This window comes from Cicer arietinum, chromosome 5, assembly GCF_000331145.2.
Source record: "Cicer arietinum cultivar CDC Frontier isolate Library 1 chromosome 5, Cicar.CDCFrontier_v2.0, whole genome shotgun sequence".
NCBI classification, from domain to species: domain Eukaryota; kingdom Viridiplantae; phylum Streptophyta; class Magnoliopsida; order Fabales; family Fabaceae; genus Cicer; species Cicer arietinum.
This window is the reverse complement of record NC_021164.2, coordinates 49280660-49288845: the sequence shown is the minus strand read 5'-3', so window position 1 is coordinate 49288845 and position 8186 is coordinate 49280660. Positions and strand designations below refer to the sequence as shown.

The 8186-nt window shown below is 28.1% G+C and overlaps 1 pseudogene; it reads right to left on the bottom strand.

The window, feature by feature from the left end:
• Nucleotides 1–5591: 5591 nt before the first annotated feature.
• Nucleotides 5592–7967, bottom strand: LOC101490292 (receptor-like protein EIX2; annotated as a pseudogene).
• Between the last annotated feature and the right edge of the window lie 219 nt (nt 7968–8186).

Sequence of the window (8186 nt, the reverse complement as noted above, 5' to 3'; positions counted from 1 at the left end):
CAGACGTTCTTTATTTTCTTGAAAAATTTGTATTTTTTTAAATTCTAATCAATCAATGTATTGTAATTGTGTTATTATGGAAACTAATTACGATGTTCTTCTCCCCAAATACTCTCAATGGCAATATATTCTGAATTATTAAATCATTACTTGTGAATCTATTAATCTAACAAATTAAAATCAATTTTGCTACCCACACTCCCTTTTTACTACTCACACCCTTAATTTTTTTCATAAAAAAAGAAATACCTAAAATGCTCTTGCTTATTTATATTATTCTTTAAACCCTAACTTCTCTTTTTATCTTCATATTTTGTCTCATATTCATATTCATCTTTTTTTCTTTCTCACATCGCATTCTCCTTCTTCCTCTATTTTCAACAACTTCAACATCGTGGGCTGAGTATGCGTACATGAACTGAGTTTGCGTAAGTGAGTTTGCGTAGGAACATATATGAACTGAATTTGCGTAAGTGAACTGAGTTTGCATAGGAACGTACGCTAACTAAATTTGCGTACATGAACTGAATTCGCATACGTTTACGTGATATGATTTTGCGTATGTTTACATGATCTGAATTCACGCAACATACGTGAACTCAATTCACGTAGGTGTACCTGAATTGTATTCACGTAGTGCATGTGATTTCTTAAATTGAATAACGTACGTGAATTCAGTTCATGTAAACGTGTAGAATGAATTATATACAATGTACGTGAACTGAGTTCACGTAAAATCCCCAGATTTTGAGGACAAAAATGAACTCAAACGTAGATCAATAAACATACCTTGTTGGGTGACTTTAACCATAATATGAAAAATAGACTTATGTGGTGTAAATTATGAGTGAATGATATAAGTTTTGAATGATATATGAGTTATGAAGGTTAAGTTATAATGTGTTGTGATGTGTGAATTATGAGGTTAATGATGATGATAAAGAAACAAATGAGATTATAGAATAAGACAAAGAAACAAGGACATTTTAGATATTTTATTTTGATGAAAAATTTGAGTGTGTAGGTAGCAAAAATGGATGGAGTGTAGATAGTAAAATTGAATTAAAATTTATATACGCATATCTTAAAAAAAAACCAACATCCAATATCAAATAAATTTCAATGTTTAATTTACGGTCCGATATTTCCTTAAAAGAAATTACAATCAGTTATAACATTTTTTTTAATCATTTGTAAGAATCTGTAAATAGATAAAACCATGAATCTTGATATACTATGATTCGAAATTATCCTAGAAATTGTTATTTTTCTACATTAATATTTCTCCAGAAACCTGTATGGCATTGTCCTTGTTTATGTTGTACTTATATCATGCTCTAAAATCGTGCGTTTTTGTCACTAGAACCCTAGAAACTAATTATTTTGATTTTCTGTTTTGTGACCATACCCAGTTAGTGTTGTATGTCGTTTAGATTGGCGATTCTCTAAATTAAGATGTGTTTCTCCTTGTAATGAAATCAAGAATCCAACTCATATAACATCGTCGATTCACGCTGCGTATATCGCGAGAACGAATCGGGTTGAGTTGCGGGTCTGTATGACCCACTTTTTTGCTAAATGGGTAAAGAAGATAATAAAGTTGTGAGCAATGTCTACCAGTGACAAACAAACACGCACTCAAGAGTATCTATGTTAAACTAGATTTGTGTTGGAAAATTCAATTTAATTGGGTGTAATCCAAAATTAAAACTCAGGGTGGAGATGAGATTAGGGTGTTGATATTCACTCACACCCGTCTAATAATATTATTATTATTTTAAAATTATATATATATATATATATATATATATATATATTTAATATTTTTAAATATTAAAAGTTATAATTTTTTCTCTTTAGAAAATATAATTTTACTATATTTTTTAATTTGATTATTATATAATAATAATTATTTTGTTATATTAATTATAATAAATACAAATTTTAAATTTATTATTTTATATATATGAATGAATACGAGGCAAGAAAACTCAAAATTCATCACGGGCAGGGACAAAGACTTAAGTTTCCCACTAGATAAGAAACAAAGGGAGATGCATATTTCCTTCGACTAATCAAATAAAGGGTGAATGAGGCAAAATTCGCTCCTCTCCCGTTGTCATTTCTAATGCCCACTTGTGAGATTAAGCGCATGCAAATGTGTGGAGTACTCTCCAAAGTTTTTTTTTTCAGAATAATTAATAATTAATATTCTTTTTATTTTGGTATAATATTTAGAATTTTTGGGCACATGTAAATTTTTTATATTAATTTATATGAGATTATATTCTAATTTTAAATATTATAATCTCATAATTTTTTATAAATCTTTTAATGAATTTCTGACACTTTAAAATACTGCACTTTTCATATTAATATGTCGTTTAAGAATTTAATTTTATTCCATAACCAATCAATTTGATCTTCAATTATTTTTGGAATGAATTGAGAATTATTTTATACCCAAAATATTTTTATATATTCAATTCAAAAAATATTGATTGACTTTAATGTTATATTCTTGATTTCTAGGATGAAAATTATTTTTACTGAAATTACTAAATATACACTGACATCACTAAATATTAATTTATCACGTTCTTTCTGCATAATTATTTTTAATTTGTATGATTGTAACCTCACTTATTGCAAATAAAATTGTGTAGATTAAATGATTAAATTTATTTTAATAATAATAAATATTATATTGATAAGAATCATATTCTATCAACGTGTTATTGTTAATATAATTTGTTGTTAATTATTCAATGTACTTGTGATATAATGTATATACATTATAATTTTTTGTGACATAATATTTATACATTGCTGTTATATTTTTTATGTGGGATGACAATATGTAAGAAATTCTCTTTAAAAATATGTTGTAATTTATAGTCTATTTTACGCAATACATTATTTATTTCAAATCTTTTTTAGATTGTAATTATCTCTATATATTATGTAAATGATGAACACACACTATCAATGTGACATTACTTGACACTAGTGTGTGATAGAAAAGATAGTTGAAAAATTGTTCATATATATTGATCTTTTGGATTGATAACTCAACTATTATTCTCTATCAAGGAGAAACATATGTCAATTATCTAGAAGTAAGAAGCAAATAGTATTTGTTGAATAATAGTCTTCTTTTTTTGTTGCTATAGAGACTTTTATCGAGGATATATAGTCTTATGTTTCTTTTTTTGTTGCTATAGAGATTTTTATCGAGGATATATAGTCTTATGTTATTTATAGATAAATATAAAAATATGTAAGTACAAGTATAACATCAATATTTCTATTGAGTATGATATTGTTGTATTGAAAATTTATAAAATATACAATAATAAAATTTACTACTATTTCTCTTATATCTAAAATATTAGTAAAATTTTAAGTCTCATTTATTTTTGTTGTGTGTAGTCTAACCTTCTCTTCAAATGTGTGAAACTATATTTGTATCATTTGAGTTTTGAGTGATTTATTAATACTTGTATATAATTTAATATTCTTTTAAATATTAGATATTTAATTTTACTCGTATGATGATTAATATTTTGTACAATCATCATTCTCTTATCTGTAAAAATTTATCTGATAAAATTCTCAAAAGAATTTTACTTGTCATAGAAGATTCCATACGTTGAATTATTAAGTACAACCTTATAATCTGCATAAACATGGTTAACTATAAAACTTTGTCATTATGTAACTACTTGTCTTAATAATTCTACTACATTATGTTTTATGTGCAAAATATGTGGTTAAGTTTGTTAAACTCCATTAATGATAAATTCTATAAACACTTCGTGTGATAATTTTGCACTTTGAATTTAATATGACACACTATTAAATGTGATATTATTACATTATTATGCATATTAGTGAGCTATAATGAAAATCTGAATTTCAATTATATATATCAAATTAGTGGGAGTGTATGCACAATTATATACAAGATAAAATGCTATGTATATTATTAGAAAGTAATTTTAAACTAATGGCATCTTAATGAGAATCTGAATTTCATTTACATATGTCGGAACTGTGATAGTTCATGTAAACACAAATTATAAATATTTAAAAATAACATTATTATATTATCATATACTTTTGCGTGCATTATAACATGTGACACTCCACGAGACATTGAAAATTAAGTCTCATTCTATTTGTTGAGATTTATATAATTTTTTTTTAATCTCAATTAGAATCATAATTAGATGCTTAGATTGTTGTAAAATGCATAATAATTCTTTGGCATTCAACTATATTGTGTTTTTCTTTTGATTACCAACATTCCACATTTGGTGAGGTCCTAAATATACAAGTACAAGTATAATTAATATTTCTATTGAATATGATACTTTGTTGTTAAGATACTTATAGACATATTATTCTTAGACCTATAATATTTTATAACTTTATGAAATTTAAAACTCATTGGTAGAATACTATAACTAATATAGTTTTGGTGTTTTGGGTTAGTTAGAGTTTATTATAGCATTATCAAATGTTTGATCCATTTTAAAGTCATAATTCTTGTATAAAATTAAGTATTTTACATTGATGTTTTATTTTTCCTATCAAATACAATTTTTGTTACGATAAAACTTATTTCTCTTTGGAATACAAATGCTTTGATCATAATTAATGCTTTAGTCTTAAAATTCATATTCTATTAGTAATTGATTATTTAAATCCAAGTAGAGAATGATAGATTAATTATCTAATTAATCAACAATGAATTGACAATAATCAATTATTATAAATTACTAATAATTAAATTGGGGGTAATTAGTATTAAGCATTGAATTATGTGCTGAACTTTTGATAGTGAATAAAATGTGGTAGGTTGAACCATTGTGTTAAACCCAATGAGAGATCTATGCCATTAATTGGTAATGTATTTAATAGTTATTGTATCGAAGGTTAACCTAATCCTAATCTTGAAATCCTAGACGACAATGAGAGTAGTTCACCGCTCACCCTTCTTCTCTCAACTAAATCTTAAAGGTACGTTGTTCATCTCTTAATATGTAGTAAATATGTTATATCTCATTTCAATTATTCTCTATTACACCTTTAAAAATCCAACAGAAAAATGAATTACAACATAAGTTAATATATGTATTACATTAATTAGAACCACAATGTCTTTGAAGATAACACATACACGTTCAATATGGGTGATATAGATATTTGAACTTAAGAAAAATCAAAATGGACAAGAAATTAATAGAAGTATGGCATAATTATCACCGGATATAAAAAACTCATTGAACAACAACATTACACCAAGTGAAAAATGAATTATGTGGCAACAGTGACAATTACATATGATCACATCTCATAGAACTCTGAAATATTGCATAACTTCCACAATCAGCCACATGCACAAGACCTGATAAAATATGAATAAAATGAAATGGATAGAAATTCAGCTTAAAACTACGTAATAGCAATTAACATTACTACACATAAAAAGTTACTAAATTTGTGAAAACAAAACAAAATAATCTATAATGTAATCAATAAATTTTTTAATTAAGTAGGTTTCACTAACCTTAACTAGAAGAAGTTTATTTTCTGTGAAAGCTATTTAACTTTACCATCAAAGTTACATAAAGCTTGTCAACCACTCGATCAAGAAAATGATAATATGCATGTCTCCATTTCCTAATCAGAAACAAAGAACCACAAATCACCAAAAAACTTACTGCAAATCCAACTCCCATGCCTAGATACAACGACTGTCTTAAAGAGTCATCATCTTCATTTTCTATAGACAGCATTGCATTTTTATGATTTTCTTCTTCTATGCTACATTTTTTTAGAGGAGCTCCGCATAAATTTGGATTCCCAATGTAGCTCGATGCATCAAAACTTTGAAGTTGAGTCCCTGTTGGGATTGTTCCGGTAAAGTTATTGTAAGATATATTCAAATACTCTAAAAAGTTTAAGAAAGCCATGCTCTGAGGAATTTCACCACAAAGCTTATTATTAGAGAGATCAAGAGATTCTATATTTTTCATTCCTCCAATTGTCTTTGGAATTGTTCCAATAAAGTTATTGTGAGATAAGTTCAATGTTTGAACTTGGACAAGCTGAAACAATTCTGATGGCACTACTCCAGACAAGTTATTACCTGAAATGTCAATAGTTCTCCTTTCGGGTCGAACATCATACACATAATCTTGACCTTTTGTAAACAAATCAATAGTAGTACTAGGCAAATATTTCACCTTTGAAGTAATCATATGAGTCAAATTATAAATGCACTCTGGCATAGAACCTGAAAGTTTGTTATGTGCAATGTCCAAATGAGATAAAGAAGGGAGATTGAATAACTGTTTTGGAATAGTCCCTTCAAATTGGTTAGCTCTCAATATGATCACTACTAAGTTTAGTGGCATTTTGATTGGTATAGTTCCAGAAAATTCATTTTCTCCCAAGTTCATAGATTCCAGTTGTTTCCAATCAGAGAGGTTCACTTGAACTTCACCAGATAACCTATTACTCCACAAGTTAATGTATGATAAATATTTCAAATTCTTCCAACTAAGTGGAATTGAGCCTGAGAAGTAGTTGTAAGACAAATCAACTACATTGGCCATTGGTGATATGTGTGGGAGTCCTCCTGTGAAATTATTGTGATCCAACTCTATATAGTAACTATTTAGCGTTACGTTTGATATGTCTTCGGTCATCGAATTGTTTGATAAATGAAGAAAAGCTATTCCTCCTATAAAGTTTGAAAACATATTTCTATCTACCAATGAAATTTGTGAGCTCGATAAGTCGAGATGTTCGAGTGACTTCTGTGTATATATCCAAGATGGAAAGTTGGGGCCTTGATTTGTATGTGCCATGAAAAGGTTATGGAGTTGAAAAGGAGGAATCCATTCCAAATCGAATTGAAATACAAAATTTAAACTAGTTAAGTCTAAATAAACTAAACTATAGAGTTTCGAAAAAGTTACTTTTGTTATTTCACCAGAGAAATAATTATAGCCGATAGATAAGAAATTTAAGGATGAGAGGTTTCCTATAGTTGAAGGTACATAACCACTTAACAGGTTGTTGGAAAGATCAAGGTATTCAATGTGTGCTAGCTGGCCTATTCCATCTGGAATTGATCCTTTGAGTTGGTTATGAGATAGATCAAGGATTCTCACATTTATAAGGTTAGACAAACTTGAAGGTATCTCGTTGTGTATATTGCTCATTGAAAGATCAAGATATGAGAGGTCTTAGGTGAGATTAAAAAATAGCTTAGGTAATTTAGAGTTGAAGTCATTGTAAGAAAGATCAAGAATTACAAGTGAAGTGGAATTCACATATTCAAGAGATGGGTTTATCATGAAGTTGTTTAAGCTACAACGACTCAATTGTAATTCTAATAGTGAAGGAAGTTTAGTCACTGCTTGAAGCCAATTGGTTTCCTTATGAAGATCAATGTTAGAGAGGTTGAGATATTTCAAGGAAGAAAGTGGAGAAAGCCAATTAAGATTATCCATGTGAAGACGAGTACCATAGTTGAAGGATAAGTCAAGGTACAAAAGGTTAGATGCATGTGTGATGTTGTGTTGAATTGTTGGAATACTTATAACATCAAATTCATTGTAGCTCAAGTCCAAGTAAATGAGAAACTCAAGTTGGAGAATACAAAGATTGATTTCACCTTCCAAAGGTTTATGGCTGAGATCAAGTTTTGACACTCTGTTTGTAATGTTGCCACAGTGGACTCCTTCCCATGCACAACAATCATTTTCGGTTGTCCATGTTGAAATCTTACCAAAAGGGTTGGTGATTCCCTTTTTGAAAGTTAATAATATCTCTCGATCTTTCTCGTTGCATTGAACCTCTATCTGATTGCTAGATGTGCTTTTGTGAAATGTGGTTACATATAAAAGTAGAAGTAAAAGAAGTGACATTTGTGAAGTTAAAATGGGCATGAGTGATTGTTTGGATTAGAGAACTAGATTTAATTCAAAGGGAATTATGATTGCTAGAAATAGTTGTTGGCACATATGTTATGAGATGCTAGTGTGATTATTATATATATATAAGTTGTTGGTTTATGGGAAAGTTTGAAAAAGGGAATAGTCTAAAAAAAAAGAAGACTTGGAAAATCAGAGACAACTTGGAATTATGAAGTAAGTTATAAGAAAGTA